At 39.1% G+C, this 18095-nt stretch overlaps 1 protein-coding gene and 1 non-coding gene across 8 annotated transcripts in view; one reads left to right on the forward strand and one right to left on the reverse strand.

Annotated features, from left to right (window-relative positions):
• SMG6 (SMG6 nonsense mediated mRNA decay factor) overlaps window positions 1–18095 on the forward strand; it is a 227435-nt gene that overhangs the window by 117188 nt on the left and 92152 nt on the right. The gene's annotated exons all lie outside the window — the stretch shown is intronic.
• On the reverse strand, window positions 13917–14022 carry LOC111557965. Its single transcript, XR_002738363.2, has one exon. It is a non-coding gene; the product is annotated as a U6 spliceosomal RNA (small nuclear RNA).

Consider the following 18095-nt stretch of genomic DNA (forward strand, 5'->3'; position numbering starts at 1 on the left):
GAGAGAGAGGGAGACAGAGTGCGAGTGGAAGAGGGACAGTGAGAGGGAGAGACACAGAATCGGAAGCAGACTCCAGGCCCGGAGCTGTCAGCACAGAGCCCGATGCAGGGCTCGAAATCACAAGCTGGGAGATCATGACCTGAGCCGAAGTCAGACGCTTAACCTACTGAGCCACCCAGGCGCCCCTGTAATCTGTTTTTTTTTCACTCAATATTTTTTGATGTATTCTTACATGGAATCATTTTTGATGATCACTTAGTATTCCTTTATATGCCAAGATTTCTTTAGCCAGTCTTTGCTTTATTGAACCAAGGGACTATTCTCAATTTCTGCCTTACTGCAAACAGTGACGTGGTTCCTTATAGCAGAATTGTTGCATAGATTGCCTTTGGTTGAATATATTGACGAATCAAAAACCCATACTTTGGGTGTGTTGGGTGACTGATAGGGATCTTGGGAATGTAGGAGCCTCTCTTTCTCAAGAAGAATACTCATTTTATGCTTTTCCAATGAAAAGTTGGAGTGAAATCCTGCCCTTCCGGTTTCAGAAGGAGGTGATGATGGGGAGTTGTAGTATGTGAGGCTGAGGACAGCTAACACAATGTTTACACTTTGTGGAAGATGGTAAGTTAGAAGAGAAACTGGGTAAGCATGGCTTGGGCAGTGGGATCCTAGTAGTATTGTTCTGTGATCACAAGATGAGCTGGACTCTGGAGGGTACTTTTGGGAGTCAGCTGTTGGGTTAGCTGTTTTTGGTGCAGATCAAGGAAGGAGTCCTAACCAGCTGCAGCCGTACTGACCCTTATCTTCTCATCAGCTCTCCCAGTGGTAATGTCAGTATATGATACAGCATATGATACATTGCAACATATGATAAGTATATGATCTGGCCAGAGAAGACTACAGAACTAGCAGTCCATGCTCTCAGCCTATAGTGGTGATTTACAGGCTACCCCAGGGCAGTTGCAGCTCATGGCAGCTTGAGACTAAGATAGTCTCCACCCCAAGGACTGTGAAATAGGTATGTCAGACATAACATCTCTAAATCCATACTCTCCCCTAAATCTGGTCTTTCTTTATTCTTCTCATCTTGGTAAATGGCAGCTTTGACTTTTGGGTAGCTTGTGTCAAAGTTCTTGGGGTTATTCTTGACTCCTTTGTCTCACACCTCCATACCTAGTTCATCAGCAGTTCATGTCTTCTTTACCTTCAAAATAAATGCAGATACAACTCTTTCTTACCACCACACTCTAGGTTAACTCGTTACAATGCCTTCTGACTAATTTCTCGAGTTCCTCCTTCCTCCTGCTCCCCAGTCTGTTTTCAGCACCACAATTGGAATGATCTTTTTAAAACATCAGTGAGATCATGTCACTTCTTTGTTTAAAACCTCCTGATGGCTGCTGCTCTCGCTGAGAGTAAAAGCCAAAGCTTTAACAACATCCTGCAACGCTCTGAATGATCTGAGACCAACTCCATCCCCCTTAACTCTGACTGCAGCTCCTGCTGCTCTCCTCCTACCTGATACACTCTAGTCACATTGGTATCCTTGCTGTTCCTCACACAAGCCAAGCACTCGTGTCTAAGGGTCTTTGCGCTTGCTTTCCTCTTAACGTGTAGCACTGTGTCTGCAGAGAGCTGTGTGGCTGTAAGGGTGACACTCCCTTCTAAATGTCACCTTGTTAGAGGGTCTTCCCTAGCTACTCTGTATAGGATGTTCCCTTCCTTTGTTTACTTTTCATTCCGCCTTATTCTCCTTTGCAGGGAAAAATAACAACTCTTGGATATCTAGCATGTATTGGTCCCTGGAGTAGGTACTTGTATATAGTATTTCATGAAGTTCTCACAATAAGTCTGCCAAGTAGGTATTACGCCCTTTGATTTTTTTAAAAGAGGTGACTGAGGCTCAAGAGAAGATTGAAAACTGATGATAAACTCATACGAGGCATCTCCATGGCTGACCTAGAATATTAGTATATGGATGTGTCATCAGAGAGAATCTGTAGGAACTTTGACCATTTAGAAACCCTAAAAGATAGAGATTTTCTCCAGCTTCTAGTGGTCAATACTAAGAAACATAAAACATCTCAAGGACTTGTCAGTAGCAGCAACATGTGCAATTTCATTGCTGGTCCAGATTGGTCACGTGTTCGGCTCCTCCTTGATGCCCATTCACCAGATACTTACTGAACATGTCTGTATTATACTGTCTTGCACACACAACAAGAAAGATCCAGACTTGTAAGGCAAACGTCCTAGTTTGGGAGGCAGTTTGTGGCGTGTACGAAGATGTGAGAAGCAACATAAGTTAATTTGAACCTTGTAATTCAGGAGGAACTCTTGAAATTTTGTTGAGCTGGTAGCATTCCAGTGAAGGCAGTGCTTCAGGAGCGCTGACTTAGCATTAACGTATTATATTTCCTAAGCATGTCGTATGGAACTCTAGTTTTATAGGTTCTTAGTTGTTAGGTAAAAGAAAAAGAGTTTCATAATCATTTAAGTTACGGTAAAGCAATGTTAGAATCCAATACTGCAAGACTTATTGAAGCTTTTACTATAGTGTACACTGTGAGAATAGCCTTCACAGTCTTTCCCAAACTTTCTTCACCCTTAATCTTTTTTGATTTATTGAATATCTTGCAGGATATATTCAGTATTCAGCCATTAAAAAAAAAAAAAAAAGGTAAAAAACCTGGGTGTGGGATGAGCAAGAGGTTAGAAGACAGTTGCTATTGGGATTATCCAGAAGTAAAATAAAGAGTACAGATGAGGGTAAAAGCAGTAGAGTAGAGCTGGTTACATTTTGAGAGAAACATCATAGACGTTGAAACCAACTAGAGCCAACCGGGGCAAAGAAAGTGATCTTAGATCACTTGTGTGGCTGCTAGGTGCCTAAATTCAGAAGGTTAAGTAATTTATTTACCCAAGGTCGTGGAGCTAGTAAAGTAGTGGAAGATTAGAGCCCTTCCTTTTCTGTTGGACTTTAAAACTTCATGTTCTGGGGTGCCTGGCTGGCTCAGTCGGTGGAGTATGCAACTCTTGATCTCAGGGTCGTGAGTTCGAATCCCATGCTGGGCATAGTGTTTACTTAAGAAAAATAAATTTAAAGAGGTGCCTGGGTAGCTCAGTAAGTTAAGCATCCAACTCTTGATTTCAGCTCAGGTCATGATCTCGTGGTTCGTGAGTTTGGGCTCTGCACTGACAGTGTCTTCTGAGTGACACTGACCGCCCTCCCTCTCAAAATAAGTAAATAAACTTAAAAAAAAAAAAGGAATTAAAACAAATAAAAAAAAAAACCTCATGTTCTAATGAATGGTTTGATGTCTAGGATTTGCTTCAAAATAATTTGTGGATAGGGGCACCTGGGTGGCTCAGTTAAGTGTCTGACTCTTGATTTAGGCTCAGGTCATTATCCTAGGGTCGTGGGACCGAGCCTTATGTCAGGCTCCTTGCTGATCGAAGAGCCTGCTTAAGATTTTCTGTCTCTCTGTCTCTCTCTGTCTCTCTCTCTGCCCCTCTCCCCTGCTCGTGTTCTCTCTCTGTCTAAAATAAAATAAAATAAAATAAAATAAAATAAAATAAAATAAATATAAAATATAAAAATTTGTGGATAGAAGTATAAATGAAAAAAAGAGGCCAAATACTGATTATTAAATCTGAGTAATGGATTCATTGAATTCATTAGAGTATTCTACTTTTGTATATGCATGAAATTTTCTATAGTAAGTTGTGGTTAAAGGAGTAATAAATAGTCATCCTGAAAGGAAGCAAAACAAAATGCTGTGTCCTTTCTGCCGCATTATAGTGCCTAAATGATTGGAAAAGTAACTGAACTATAGTATTTATGAAGTTAAGCTCTTGTAGGCACTAACCATTTTCCAGGCACTGTGCTAAGCTCTTTACTTGCATTTTCTCATTGAAACCCCAATAACCCTATATGCAGATTGGGGAAATGATGAAAAGGAAAGAGGTTGAGTTCATGTTGTGGCTTAGTGTAAAAAAAAGCTTAATTATCATCTTCAAAATGTGTGTGACTGTATAGCTCTAGGTAATACTAACCAAGGATCTGTTTGGCAACAGGTCCTCTCTTTCCTTAGGCTCTAAAGAGCTTTCCTAAAGCTCTAATTAGTTAATGGTACCAAGCATTTATGTCATAAATAGATGTAAGCCGTGCTTATTCTGGCATCCCCAGGTAGATTAAGCTTTGTGATCTTCTTTATCTTCCTCCCCATGTTGTCTGACCAAGAACTAAGTGAAGAACTTTTCAACAAGGTACCGCTGGAGCCACTCTGGCTTGACTGGGGAATGAATTATTGTAAGTCACATTATAAAGTCAGTGTTTTAAGTCTCACGTCACATCCCATTCATCCTTCCAGGCATCTTTACTTTCTTTCTGGATGTAGGAGCCTAGGAAACTTCATCATTCATAAAATAGGTTGTTGAGATTAAAGATGGGGCTTAAATTGTCCAGCTTTTGGAACTGCTGGCTTTTGTCTCCTTGTTTATTTGTTCAATGACATTTTTGGAGTGGTGTTTATTGTATACGTAATTACCCCAAAATGTTTTAAATGGAAAATATAGAAAAGCACAAGAGAGTAAAAATCACCTGCAAACTACCACCTAAAATTAAATAGTGTTAATAGTTTAGTTTATATCCTTCCAGTCTTTTTCCCCCTTGTGCTTATATATCTGTACTTACTCTTTTCTTTTCATAAAATTGGGACTGTACGGTATATGCTTTGATCTTTTTTAATGTTTTTTATATACTCTTTGTGTGTGTGTGTGTGTGTGTGTGTGTGTGTGTGTACATGTATACCCACGTACATGCACACAGATCTACATAGTTTTGGGGGAAATATTGCCTTTGTTGTTTGGTTGTCTGGAAAATATTTATTTTCAGGGCTACCAGTCACTAATTTATTGAAAAGCATACTTGATCTTCTATTTTCAAAGTATCAACATGAGGAATTTTTGAAAAGCCAAAACTATTGACCTATACTTAAGACGTAGAAATTAGGACCGCTTACCAATATGTATTTTCTTTTTCACACAATTGTATTTTATTTCTAAATTTACAATAATTATTGAGAATTAATTTTATATTAAGTGTTTTCAGTGCTCACCATCAGTCCTTTTACTCTATGGCTTTTCCATTCTTACTATGTTCTTTGATTCATCTGTTATTTTTTTTTTTTAATGTTTATTTATTTTTGAGAGAGAGACAGCATGCGAGCAGGTGAGGGGCAGAGAGAGAGGGAAACACAGAATCGGAAGCAGGCTCCAGGCTCTGAGCTGTCAGCCCAGAGCCCGACGTGGGGCTCGAACTCACAAACTGTGAGATCATGACCTAAGCCAAAAATCAGATGCCTAACCGACTGAGTCACCCAGGTGTCCTGATTCACCTGTTATTCAAATGTTATTCAGTTGAGGAATGTTTTCATCAAAGATGACATGGATGCTTTTTAAACATTAAGGTGACTTTTATAAAATGTAGTAGTAATACACATACTTATGCAAAGGAATCAGATGATTCACAAAAATATTTAAAGTCAAAGACTACACTCCAGGGATAACTGCTGTTAACAGTTTGGTATTTACCTTTTTCTTTATTTTTTTTAAGTTAATTGTTTTATTTTGAGGGGGAGAGAGAGAGCATGTGCAAGCAGGGGAGGGGCAGAGAGAGAGGGAGAGAGAGAATCCCAAGCAGGCTTCAAGCTCAGCCTGGGAGCCTGAGGTGGGGTTCGATCTTACAACCATGAGATCATGACCTGAGCTGATATCAAGAGTCGGACATTTAACCAACCTAGCCACCCAGACACCCCCAAAACAAGCTTTTTTTTTTTTTTTTATGTTTTAATGTTTATTTTTGAGAGAGAGAGAGAGAAAGCGAAAGCATGAGCAGGGGAGGGAGGGCAGAGAGAAAGGGAGACACCGAATCTGAAGCAGGCTCCAGGGTCTGAGCTGTCAGCACAGAGCCCCACGTGGGGCTCGAACTCACAAACCATGAGATCGTGACCTGAGCCGAAGTCAGAAGCTTAACTGACTGAGCCACCCAGGTGCCCCAAAACGAGCTTTTTAATAAGCAGATACAGTTCTGTCTTTGGACTAGAAAAGTTTTCATTTCTTGTGTCCTTATTTGCTAATATTATGTTTATTATTTTCTTCGTTGTCTTCTACATCTCTTTTTCTGTCATCATTGTAATCTCATTTTGCTTTGCTGCTGCATCCCCAAAGAGCTTCTCAAGTTTATCCTTTCTGTAATTGATTCGGATTTTTATAATGCTGATTCTACTTTTCACTGCTTCTAATTTGGTTTTTAAGACCGCTATTGCATTATATGTTCTTTTACATTATTTCCCTGTCTTATCCTATAATCTTTATATTTTTGCCTGCCTTTTCTCCAGGTCCCTTTAACTTTGTTTTGTCATTTTTCTTTTATCATACTTCACAATGTCTATGATTTTAAACATCAGATATAAGAATATCTTTTTCTTCATTTTACATTACCTCCCACAAACTGTGGTGCACTCCTTTCATAGACCCCAACTTGGATTTCTACAGTCTGATTCTGGCCATTTATATTTCTTTGAACAAAGAAAGGTTTCTTCAGATCTCATATTTGCTCCAAAATAGGTTATGTTGATTCTTTTTTTTTTTAATTTTTTTTTTTAATGTTTATTTTTGAGACAGAGAGAGACAGATCATGAATGGGGGAGGGGCAGAGAGAGAGGGAGACACAGAATCGGAAGCAGGCTCCAGGCTCTGAGCCATCAGCCCAGAGCCTGACGCGGGGCTCCAACTCACGGACCGTGAGATCGTGACCTGAGCTGAAGTCGGACGCTCAACCGACTGAGCCACCCAGGCGCCCCAGGTTATGTTGATTCTTATGTGACTCCTTCTTTGTCTACAAATACTCTTTAGAATCTCCTTCTCAAGTCTACAACTGCTTGATAGAAGTTTACATTACCGAGTCACCACCCTGAAGAGAGTGGGGAGGAAGTCAGGTGGTATGCAATCTTAACAAATGAATTTATTTTCTACATTTTCTATTCTGTATAAAGTGGAGCTACTATACCAGAGCTGTTTCCTGTGTCTGATTTCTGTTTCACATAAATGATATGGCAGTTTCTGACCTCCTCCTTGGAGCTGTAGCCTACCATGTCAAGAAGAAATTCTACTCTCTGGTCACTTCCCATTTAGTATGGTAGTTTCCCTTGAGCTTGTCTGAACTGCTGATTGTGAGTGGTACTGATTTATAGTGGTGAAAAAGCTGCCAAGTGGCATTCTGCCTCTGCCCCCATGTCCTCACACTTTGTGGTAGACAGAATAATGGCCCCTTAAAGATGGTCCACGTCTTAATTCCTGAAACCTGTTCAATGTTACCTTACAAGGCAAAAATGCCTTTGCAGGTGTGATTAAGGGTCTTGAGGTGGGAAGATGATCCTAGGTTTCCGAGGTTGATTAATATAATCATAAGGGTCCTTATAAGGAGGCAGGGGTGTCAAGAGTCAGAAAAAGGAGATGTGATGATGGAACTAGTGGTCTAGAGAGAGGGATTTGGAGACAGTATACTGCTGGCCTTGAACATGGGGGAAGGGACTGTGAGCCAAGGAATGCAGGGGGCCTCTAGATGCTAGAAAAGGCAGGGAAGCATATTCTTCTGCAGAGCCTCCGGAAAGAACACTGTCAACACGTCGACTGACAAAACTGACAACACCCTGTGAACACCTTGATGTTAGGATCTCTGACCTTTAGAACTGTAAAGTAATACATTGTATTGCAGCAATAGGAAACTAACATACCCTTCCATACTGGAGAATTTTGCCAGTCTCTTCGTTGTTTACTTCTCCCACTACTTTCTTTTTCTTTTTGAACCTTTTTAATTATGCAATATACATGTGGAAATACATTAAACAAAAAGAATTCGAAGTGAGGAACTATATAACCACCAAGCCGGTCTAGAAATAGAACAACACAAGGGTAGTAATTATCAGTTACATTCAGTTTATGTTGGAGGTCCTAGCCAGTACAGGAAGGCAGGAAAAGGAAAGTATTAAAAAGGTGATTGGAAAGGGAAAAAAAAGTTGTCTTTATTTGCAAATAATGTGATGAATACTTAGAAAATCTGAAAGAAAATAAGGATAAATTAATAGAATTAAGTGAGTTTAGCCAAGTTGATTGATCATAAAGTCAGTATACAAAAATCAATTCCAGGGGCGCCTGGGTGGCTCACTAAGTGAAGCGTCCAGCTCTTGATTTTGGCTCCAGTCATGATCTCGTGGTTCCTGAGATCAAGCCTCGTGTCAGACTCCATGCTGACAGCATGGAGCCTGCTTGGGATTCTCTCTCTCTGTCTCTCTCTGCTTGCTCTCTCTCCCTGCTCACATGCACACACATTCTAAACAAACAAACCAGCACCTTAAAAAATCAATTCCATATCTACATACTGACATCAAATGAATTTTTTTTAAGTTGATTTCTTAAAAAATAGAAAATAAAAGTGGATTTGTTAGGAATGCAGGCTGTCAATTGGCTCTTAATGACCTGCTTCCAATTGTCTTCTATCCATCTGGCAGTAATTCTTTATGATTTATGGGAGATGGATGGCATTTTCTCATTTAAGAGCTATTGACTGTCTGCCATGCATCAGGCACCATTCTGGATACCACAACCATAGCAGCAAACACAGTAGACAAAGGAGGGATCACAAGGCATATGGAGGAGCTATTCTGTGTATTCAGTTTGGGCACTTCAGTTGAGATATTGGAAGTAGAATTATTTAACTCTGAGGTCTATAGTTTTTAAGTGTTTTGTTTTTTTTACAAAAATAACCTCTCTTTGTATTATAAAATAGGTGTTCATCTTAGAAATACTAGAAAAATCAAGATTATCAATAAGGGAAAGAAAAGACTCTGTGTTCCTTCTGGTTGGATGGATGGACAGACAGACATGTGAACTCTTTTTGCTTTTTAGCAGAAATAGGATCAAACCATATATATACTGTTTTGTAATCCACTTTGTTCACTTAGCAATAAATATATTCTGCATATGTTTCCATGTTCACCTATAACATGAATTTTAATGGCTGTGTTATATTAATTGGCATGGACATACCATAATATTTGCTGAGTCCTCAACCATTAGGCATTTTGGGAAGTTACTGACTTTTCAGTTTTATAAATGATGCCTTCTCAGGCAGAAGTCTTTATATACACCTTTTGTTCATTTTTGAAGTACAATTACTAGGTCAAGGAGAGTATGCAGATTTTTAAGACTTTTGATAGATAATGCTACATTGCCCTCCAAAAAAGATTGTATGCCATGTAAACTGCAGAATATAAGAGTATTTATTTTCTAGCTTCCTCATCAAGGTTGAATGGTTTAATTTTTCCTGACTTTGCCAGAGATGGGCAAAAAACGATATTTCATTGTTTTGATTTTCCTTCTTTGATTACCAATAGGGTTGGTTCTAAAAGTATTATGCTTATTGGTTATATGATTGGTATTATATTTCTTATAAACTGCCTTATGTTCTTTGCCCATTTTACTATTAGAATACTCACCCATTTTTTCTTTTTTCTTTTTTTTTTTTTAATGTTTATTTATTAGAGAGAGAGAGAGAGAGAGAGCACATGAGCATGGGAGGGGCAGAGAAAGGAGAAGACACAGAATCTGAATCAGGCTCCAGGCTCTAGGCTCTGAGCTGTCAGCACAGTGGGGCTCAAACCCACAAACCGCGAGATCATGACCTGAGCCGAAGTCAGACGCTCAACCGACTGAGCCACCCAGGCACCCCATCACCCATTTTTTTCTTAATGTTTTGCAGTAGCTGTATATGAATAACTTTTGAACTTTTCTTTGGTTACCCTTGTACAGGAGGTGTTTTCTCTGTATATTGAATGAGATGAGAACTTTTGGATACTTGGAGAGGCACAGCATTCTATTTTTTAGGTAATAAGAACATGGATGTCCCTTTGTCACACCATGCTAGATTAGATCTTTTGTTTGTTTTCACCCTTTGAGTCAGTTTCTCCTCATACTTCCCTATCAGTCCATAGACATCTAAAGAAAAATCATGTCCAGCCAGATATTTAGAATAAACTGTGAACTGTATCTACTTCCTTTTCTGTTTGCCTATTTAATTGAAGGAGCCCTTGAGATGGGTATAAACTAGGTAAAATTGTATGGTGTTTTGAGAAGTCCTCTGGTTTCTATCTAGCAAATGTAAAACTTTTTCCCCTTCTCACTGTAAGTGCAGTAAATACCTCGATGGCTTGCTTTATTTGATGATTCATTCCACCAGTGGCCCCTTGGCACTAACCGTTTGTATCGTGTATATCTCTGCCTACCTCATTTTTGCCCTCCCTCACCTTTTTTGTGCTCTCTCTCACCTCTTTACTAATTGTTTTTAAATTTATAGAATTACTGATTACTACTTCCATTTACTCCAGTACTTTCAGATTTATTAGTTACTCCCTAATTTACAAATTACAAATCTCATTCCCCAAACGGGCTCTGTTGAACTCGGCTACCTTACGTTCATGCTGTGGATAGGTGATGAGTAGGTGTTCTTTTCTGTAATTCTTAAACTTTAGCATTCATCACAATCACCTGAAGGGCTTGTTAAAATACGCAGTTGCTGGACCCAATCCCCAGTGTTTTTTTGATTGTTTGAGAGGAAAAAAGGTAGAAAAATTGCATTTCTAACAAGTTCCCAGGTGATGCCGATGGTTTGGGTTCCACACTTTGAGAACCACTGGTTTTTAGGAACTTGGTAGCTTCCAAGGTTGTAGTTATCAGGCAAAGATTTGGGCCCAGGTAAAAATAATAAAGATTTCTGTTATAAATAGTCTTCCTCGGGGCACCTGGGTGGCTCAGTTGGTTGAGCGTCTGGCTTCCTTCAGGTCATGATCTCACAGTTGGTGGGTTCGAGCCCCGCGTCGGGCTCTGGACTGATGGCTCAGAGCCTGGAGCCTGTTTCCGATTCTGTGTCTCCCTCTCTCTCTGCCCCTCCCCTGTTCACGCTCTGTCTCTGTCTCAAGAATAAATAAACATAGGGGCGCCTGGGTGGCGCAGTCGGTTAAGCGTCCGACTTCAGCCAGGTCACGATCTCGTGGTCCGTGAGTTCAAGCCCCGCGTCGGGCTCTGGGCTGATGGCTTGGAGCCTGGAGCCTGTTTCCGATTCTGTGTCTCTCTCTCTCTCGGCCCCTCCCCCGTTCATGCTCTGTCTCTCTCTGTCCCAAAAATAAATAAAAAACGTTGAAAAAAAATTTTTTTTTAAAAAAGAATAAATAAACATTAAAAAAAAAATTTTTTTAAAAGTCTTCCTCATTCTATCTTTAACTTTGGAATGTAGGGCATATTACCTAAGAGTGCATATACTTTGCCTCCATATTGCCAGACAGCTTTCTGAGCTCTTCAGAAAGAAGTTATATTCAGAATGCTATAAATATGTTTTTCCTAAGTATATATGAAGAGTCACATGTCTGGATTTCTTTTCCCAAGAGGACCCTGAGGGAACCATCTGACTTTTAAGGAGTGTCTCTCATGTGCTAGATACTGTTTTAATGCTTTACATTATCTCATTTAAATGTCACAAAAGCCCCATGGGAATTTGAACTTTATGAAAGAACTTGCCCAGGATGACACAGGTAAGAATGAAGGAATCAAATCCAAGCAAGTCGCACACACTCTTAATTGAATAAAAATGCGGTAATACAGTGGTTGAACAAACAATTGTTAGTACCTTCAGTTCTCTTCATAACTTTGACAGTTCTTTTATTTTCACTTGGAGCTTGACTCCTCACCATGAGCTTGGGAATTTTTTACCTGGTTTAGGGATATTACCTGATCTCCCATAATAGTTCTTCAAAATGAACAAAGAAGGAAAAGTTCACAGGAGAATGGATGTTCAGAATGAATTTACCTACTTCTTTCTCTCTGTGTTGGATGTTCTTCAAATCTTGGAATGCCCTGGAGTCCAAAAGTACCTTAGTGTCTAGAATATGAGTCTTTGGAGAGAGAACTTGATTTATTTTTGGCAAACCCTTGAGTGTTCTCTAAGAGGGACTGAATATATGCAAAGGATGATCTACATCATTTTGGAAGGGTGTCCGAGGACAAAAAAAAATCTAAGAGTAGTGACAGTGCAACTTGTAAGGACCAAAAAATTGGGACAACGTCCTGGGCTACAAACTTTGCTGCCAGGATTGTTTGTAGATGAACAGGGATTCATGGATTTGGCTGATGGGGGTAACTGATGCATAAAAACCTGAAGGTCAGCAATGGAAGTTTGCCTGCCTATCTATATGCATACATATAAACCATCTTTGGCTCAAGACTTAATGAATATGGGCCATAATAAAAAATAACTTTGAAACGTGTAAGAAGAAAAAGTATGATACCTAGAGAGAGGACTTTGCTATTGACATAAACTTCTGCCTCTATACTTCCTGCCCCACCCTTTATTTTCTTTAATGTACTTCTCATATATGTAAAAGAATATTGTTTTTACTTCATAATTTTAGATATCTGAAAAAAGTAATCTTTATTGGTAATACTTTTACTTTTATTAGTCAACTTGTTTATGTATAATTTACATACAATAAAATCATACATTCGAATGTATTGATAGTATATATATCCCCGTGTAATGACCACCCCAATCAAAATACAGAATGTCTCCATCCCCCAAAATGTTCCTTAAGTGCCTCTTTACAGTTAATCTCCTCAGTCCAACTCCCCATCCTAGGCAACCACTGATCTAATTATTCTTATTAAAGATTAGTTTTGCCTATTTTAGAATTTCATATAAGTGGAATCATAAAGTATATGCTTTTATGTCTTTGTTCTTTCACTCAGCATATCTATGAGATTCATCCATGTTGTGTTCTTCTAGCAATTCATTCCCTTTATTGAGGAGTAGTATTCCATTATATGGATATATCACATTCTGTTTATTCATTCACTTTGGGCTCAGACACATTTGGGTTTTTATTTTTTGGCTGTTATGAATAAAGATGCTGTGAACAAATGTACAAGTCTTTTTGTGGACATAATGTTTTCATTTCTCTGGGGGCAAATAGCTAGAAGTAGAATTGCTCAGTCAAATGATTAAGTATATTGTAAACTTCAAGGAAACTACCAAACTGTTTTCCAAAGTGATTGTACCACGTTATACTCTCACTAGCCATGCCTGAGAATTCCAGTTGTTTCAGATCCTTGCCAACATTTGGTATTTCTGGTCTTTAGAGTTTTAGCCATTCTAGTAAAGTGTGACAGGGTCTTATGGTAGTTTTGTTGGCATTTGTGTAATTAATGATGAGCATCTTTTCATGTGGTTTGTTAGTACTTCATCCTCATTTGAGAAATGGCCAAATCTATAGCCCATTTTTAAAATTTGGGATATTGATGTTTTCTTAGAGAGTGGTAAAAGTTCCTTGTGTATTCTGTGCACAAGTTCTTGTCAGGTGTCCTGTGAATATTTTTTTCCCTGTGTATGGCTAGCTTTTTTTTTTTTTTAAGATAGAATCTTGGAAAGCAAATGTTTTTAATTTTGATAAAATTCAGTTTTTTAAGATTTTCCTTTAAGGATTATCACCTTTTCTGTTTTTTGTTTTGTTTTTGTTTTAATTTTAATGTTTATTTATTTTTGAAAGAGAGAAAGCGAGAGAGACAGTGCACGAGCGGGGGGAAGGGCAGAGAGAGAGGGAGACACAGAATCTGAAGCAGGCTCCAGGCTCTGCTTTATCAGAGAGCCTCTGAAGGCACCTGGTTTCTGTTGAATATTTTTAAAAAGGCAGTAAAATGGCAACTGTAAGGTTGCATGATGGGTAGCAATAAGGCAGGGGGTGCAGGGGAGATTCATGGAGATGTTTGGGGAGGAGACACATGGGGAGAAGTGGGTATGGAAATATAAAAATATGGAACGCTTCACGAATTGTGTGTAATCCTTGTGCAGGGGCCATGCCGATCTTCTCTGTTTCGTTCCAGTATTAGTACATGTGCTGTGGAAACAAGCACAGTATTGTACCTTTTTACACTTCACACCTACACACCTGTTCTTCTTGTTTCCTGCTTGGCACTTTACAAGTGTAACAATCTTGGGGCGGCTGGGTGGCTCAGTTGGTTGAGCATCTGACTTCAGCCCAGGGCACGATCTCACAGTTCGTGGGTTCGCACCCTGCATTGGGCTCTGTGCTGACAGCTCAGAACCTGGAGCCTGCTTTGGATTCTGTGTCTCCTTCTCTCTCTGTCCCTCCCCTGCTTGTGCACTCTCTCTCTCTCTCTCTCTCTCTCAAATAAATAAACATTAAAAAATTAAAAAAACAAAAACAAATGTAGCAATCTTCAAACAGTATAATTCCATTTACCCATTCCCTCTTGGTTAGGGTGATTGTCTTCTGTTTGACTTTTCATATGGTATGAATCCTACCATACCCTATTATTATTTTTACTTAAATAGTTTTCTTTTAAGTAAATTACAAACAAAAAGAAAATACAGACTTTTCTATTTATCTACTTATTTACTGGTGCTCTTCATTCTTTTCAGTAGATCCAAGTTTCCAGCTGATAATTATTTCTCTTGAGCCTATAGGACACAAGCAGGTGGCTGGTGACAAATTCCTGTAGCTTTTGTTTAGCTAAAAATGCCTCTCTCTCTCTCTCTCTCTCTCTCTCTCTCTCTCTCTCTCTCTCTCTCTCTCTCATCTTTGGTTCTGAAGGATTTTTTAAAAAACTGGATATAGAATTCTGGATTGAAGTTTTTTTCTTTCAGCATCTTTGAAATGTGGTTCTCTTATTACCTGGCACCCACTGTTTTCTCGTGAGAAATCAGCATTCATATGCCTCTTTGTATAATGTATCTTGTGGGGGGAGGCTGCTTTGAATATTTTCTTTTTATCTTTGGTTTTCAGAAGTTGGGTTGAGATGTGCACAGATGTAGTTCTTTTTACATGAATCCTGCTTAATGTTCAGTGACCTTTTTGGATCTGTAAGTTGGTGTTTTTCATCAAATTCAGAGTATCTTCCAGTCATTATTCTTTTTCTGCCCTACTTTCCCTGTCTTCTCTTTCTGGAATTCCTATTATGTATATGTTAGAAATTTTTAGATAGTCTCACACATTTGTGAGGCTCTATCTTTTTTTTAATTTCAAAAAATGTTTATTTTTGAGAGAGAGAGAGCGCGCTAGTGGGAGAGGGCAGAGAGAGAGGGAGACAGAATCCGAAGCGGGCTCTAGGCTCTGAGCTGTCAGCACAGAGACCAACGCGGGACTTGAACCCATGGACCACGAGATCATGACCTGAGCTGACGTTGGACACTTAACCGACTGAGCCACCCAGGGGCCCCTTAAATTTTTAATGTTTATTTTTGAGAGAGAGAGAGACAGAGCGTGAGAGACGGAGGGGCAGAGAGAGAGGGAGACACAGAATCTGAAGCAGGCTCCAGGCTCTGAGTTGTCACCACAGGGCCCTCTGTGGCGCTGAAACCCATGAACCGGGAGATCATGACCTGGAGGCTCTATTTATCTTTAGTGTTTTTTCTCTCTAGTCTTCCAATTACTTAGTTTCTATTGATCTGTCTTTTTAAGTTAATGGACTGTTTCTTTTCCATTTTCAATATAATGTAAAACTTATCGAGTGAACTCTTTTATTTCACTACTTTTCAGTTTAAGAATTTCTACTTGGTTCTTTTTGATAATTACTTTTCTTGGCTGACATTTTCTATTGGTTTACTCATTAAGGCCATATTTCCCTTTAATTCTTTGAACATCTTATTAATACTTTGGACTTGTTTATAATAGCTATTTTAGTCTTTGCCTATCAATTCCAACATGTAGGCCATCTCACTTTCAATTTCTGTTGAATGTAGATTGCATTTACCTGTTTCTTTGTGTCTAGTGGGTTTTGTTTATAGTCATTGGCACTGGCTAATTTGTTAGATTCTGGATCTTGTTACCTTCTTCTGGAGAGTATTGGGTTTTTGGGCGGGAGGGTTTTTTTTTCTTTGTTTGTTTTTCCTTAAAAAGACAATTACATCACTGCTTGATCATCTTGAACTTCTGTATGCTTGGTTTTTTTACATATTATTAGGGCAGCTACTTAGGAACCTAGGATGTCCCCAAGCCCCAGCAATGTGGTGATAGTCAACCTCCAAGCCCTGTCTTCCCTGCAGATTTTGTTTTAGTCTGGGTTTTAGGATCTAATTAATGCAAATTTAGATTAGCTCCCACTCTAGGGTGTGGCCTCTCTGGAGATTCAGCTGGTTGCCAGGGCATGTTAACAAGGTGTTAAAACCTCTCTACTCTGGCAGTTTTGGCACTCCCAACTCCTCCGTCCTAAGGCAGTGCTGTTTCTACACTGTTGGATCTCTAACATCTTTCTGTACCACTCTCAACCCTGTAGCAGCTGCCTTCTGGTCAGCCCCTGGTGGTCTTGGCTGCATAGGTACAGTCCAGCCTTCACCCCATTATTCACTGAAGATTCTCACATGTGTTTCATGCTCTTTCTTTGTATACCTTCTTCCTGTCCATTTCCCTACTTGCTGATTCCGGCCCCTTCAGCTACCTCAAATTCTGCCTCTGCCTCCTCAACTCAACAGGACCACCATAATTTCCTTGGGATTCAGCTTTCTGTATCATGGTTGGAAAATTATTCCCAAGCAGAGGACTAAGTGATCAAGAGATCATTTTGTGAGTTTTTCTTCTCTCAGAGGTCACAGCCTTTTTTTCCCCCCTCATGAAAGGGGAACAGACTTTAATCATAAAAAAATATTTCTAGTATTTTTTCTCCCAGTTTATTGAGAACTAATTGACGTACATCATTGTACATGTTTAAGGTATGCAGCACGATGGTTTGATGTGCGTATATTTTAAAATGATTACCACAGTGAGTTTAGTTAATATCCATGCTCTCCTACAGACACAATGAAAAGCAAAGAAGAAAAATTTCTCCTTGTGATGTATCATACGGCAGTGTTAGCTGTAGTCATTGTGCTGTACGTTATATCCCTACTACTTGTCTTATAACTGGAAGTTGGTACCTTTTGGCCACCTCCCTCTAGTCACCCTCTCCCTACCCCTACCTCTGATAACCACAGAGCTGAACTCTTTCTCCATGGGTTTGGTGTTTTAGGGATCACAGTTTTGCACTGCCTGTTGTTCACTGCCTACAAACAGCTGCCTCAGATATTTTATAGCTGTTTATGGACTAGTCCAGTACCACCTACTTCATCTCATGCTGAGAAACAGAAGGCAGACTGTCCTTACTTGTTAATTACAGAAGTAATCCATGCTCTCTGAAATAATATTAAAATCATATAGAACTGTAGAAAATGAGACTACCAGCCCCTCTTTCCCTTCCAGAAACGATTGCCAATAACGGTGTGGTAACCATTCTTGCGAACATACATACACAGAATATTAACTTTTCTCATACAAATGCATGTTGTGATACATTACTCTTTTTTTGCTTAATATTCATACCTTGTAACTGCTTCTGAATCACGGTGTATAAATCTACATTCTTTTTCAAGTTGCATCATGTTCCATTGTGTAGATACAATTTATACATCTTATTTTATTGAAGTATAATTGACATACAGTGTTCTGTTAGTTTCAGGTGTACATCAAAGTGATTTGATATTTTTATACATTGTGAAATCCCATGATAAGTCTAGTTCATTTGTCACCACACAGTTATTACAATATTATTGACTATATGCCCTACGCTGTACTTTTCATCCCTGTGACTTACTTATTTTATAACTGGAAGTTTGTACCTCTTAATCTCATTTACCTGTTTCATCCGCCTCCCTCCTCAACCCCTCACCTCTCTGGTAACCAGCAGTTTGTTTCCTGTATCTTTGAGTTGGTTTCTGTTTTGATTGTTCATTTGTTTTGTTTTTTAGATTACCCATATAAGTGAAATCATTCAGTATTTGTCTTTCTCTGACTCATTTCACTATAGCAGGATTTCATTACTTATGGCTGGATGGTAATCCATTGTATACATACATCACATCTTCTTTATCCATTTCCGTATCGATGGACACTTAGGTTGTTTCCATATCTTAGCTGTTGGAAATAATGCTGCAG

This window comes from Felis catus, chromosome E1, assembly GCF_018350175.1.
Source record: "Felis catus isolate Fca126 chromosome E1, F.catus_Fca126_mat1.0, whole genome shotgun sequence".
NCBI classification, from domain to species: Eukaryota; Metazoa; Chordata; class Mammalia; order Carnivora; family Felidae; genus Felis; species Felis catus.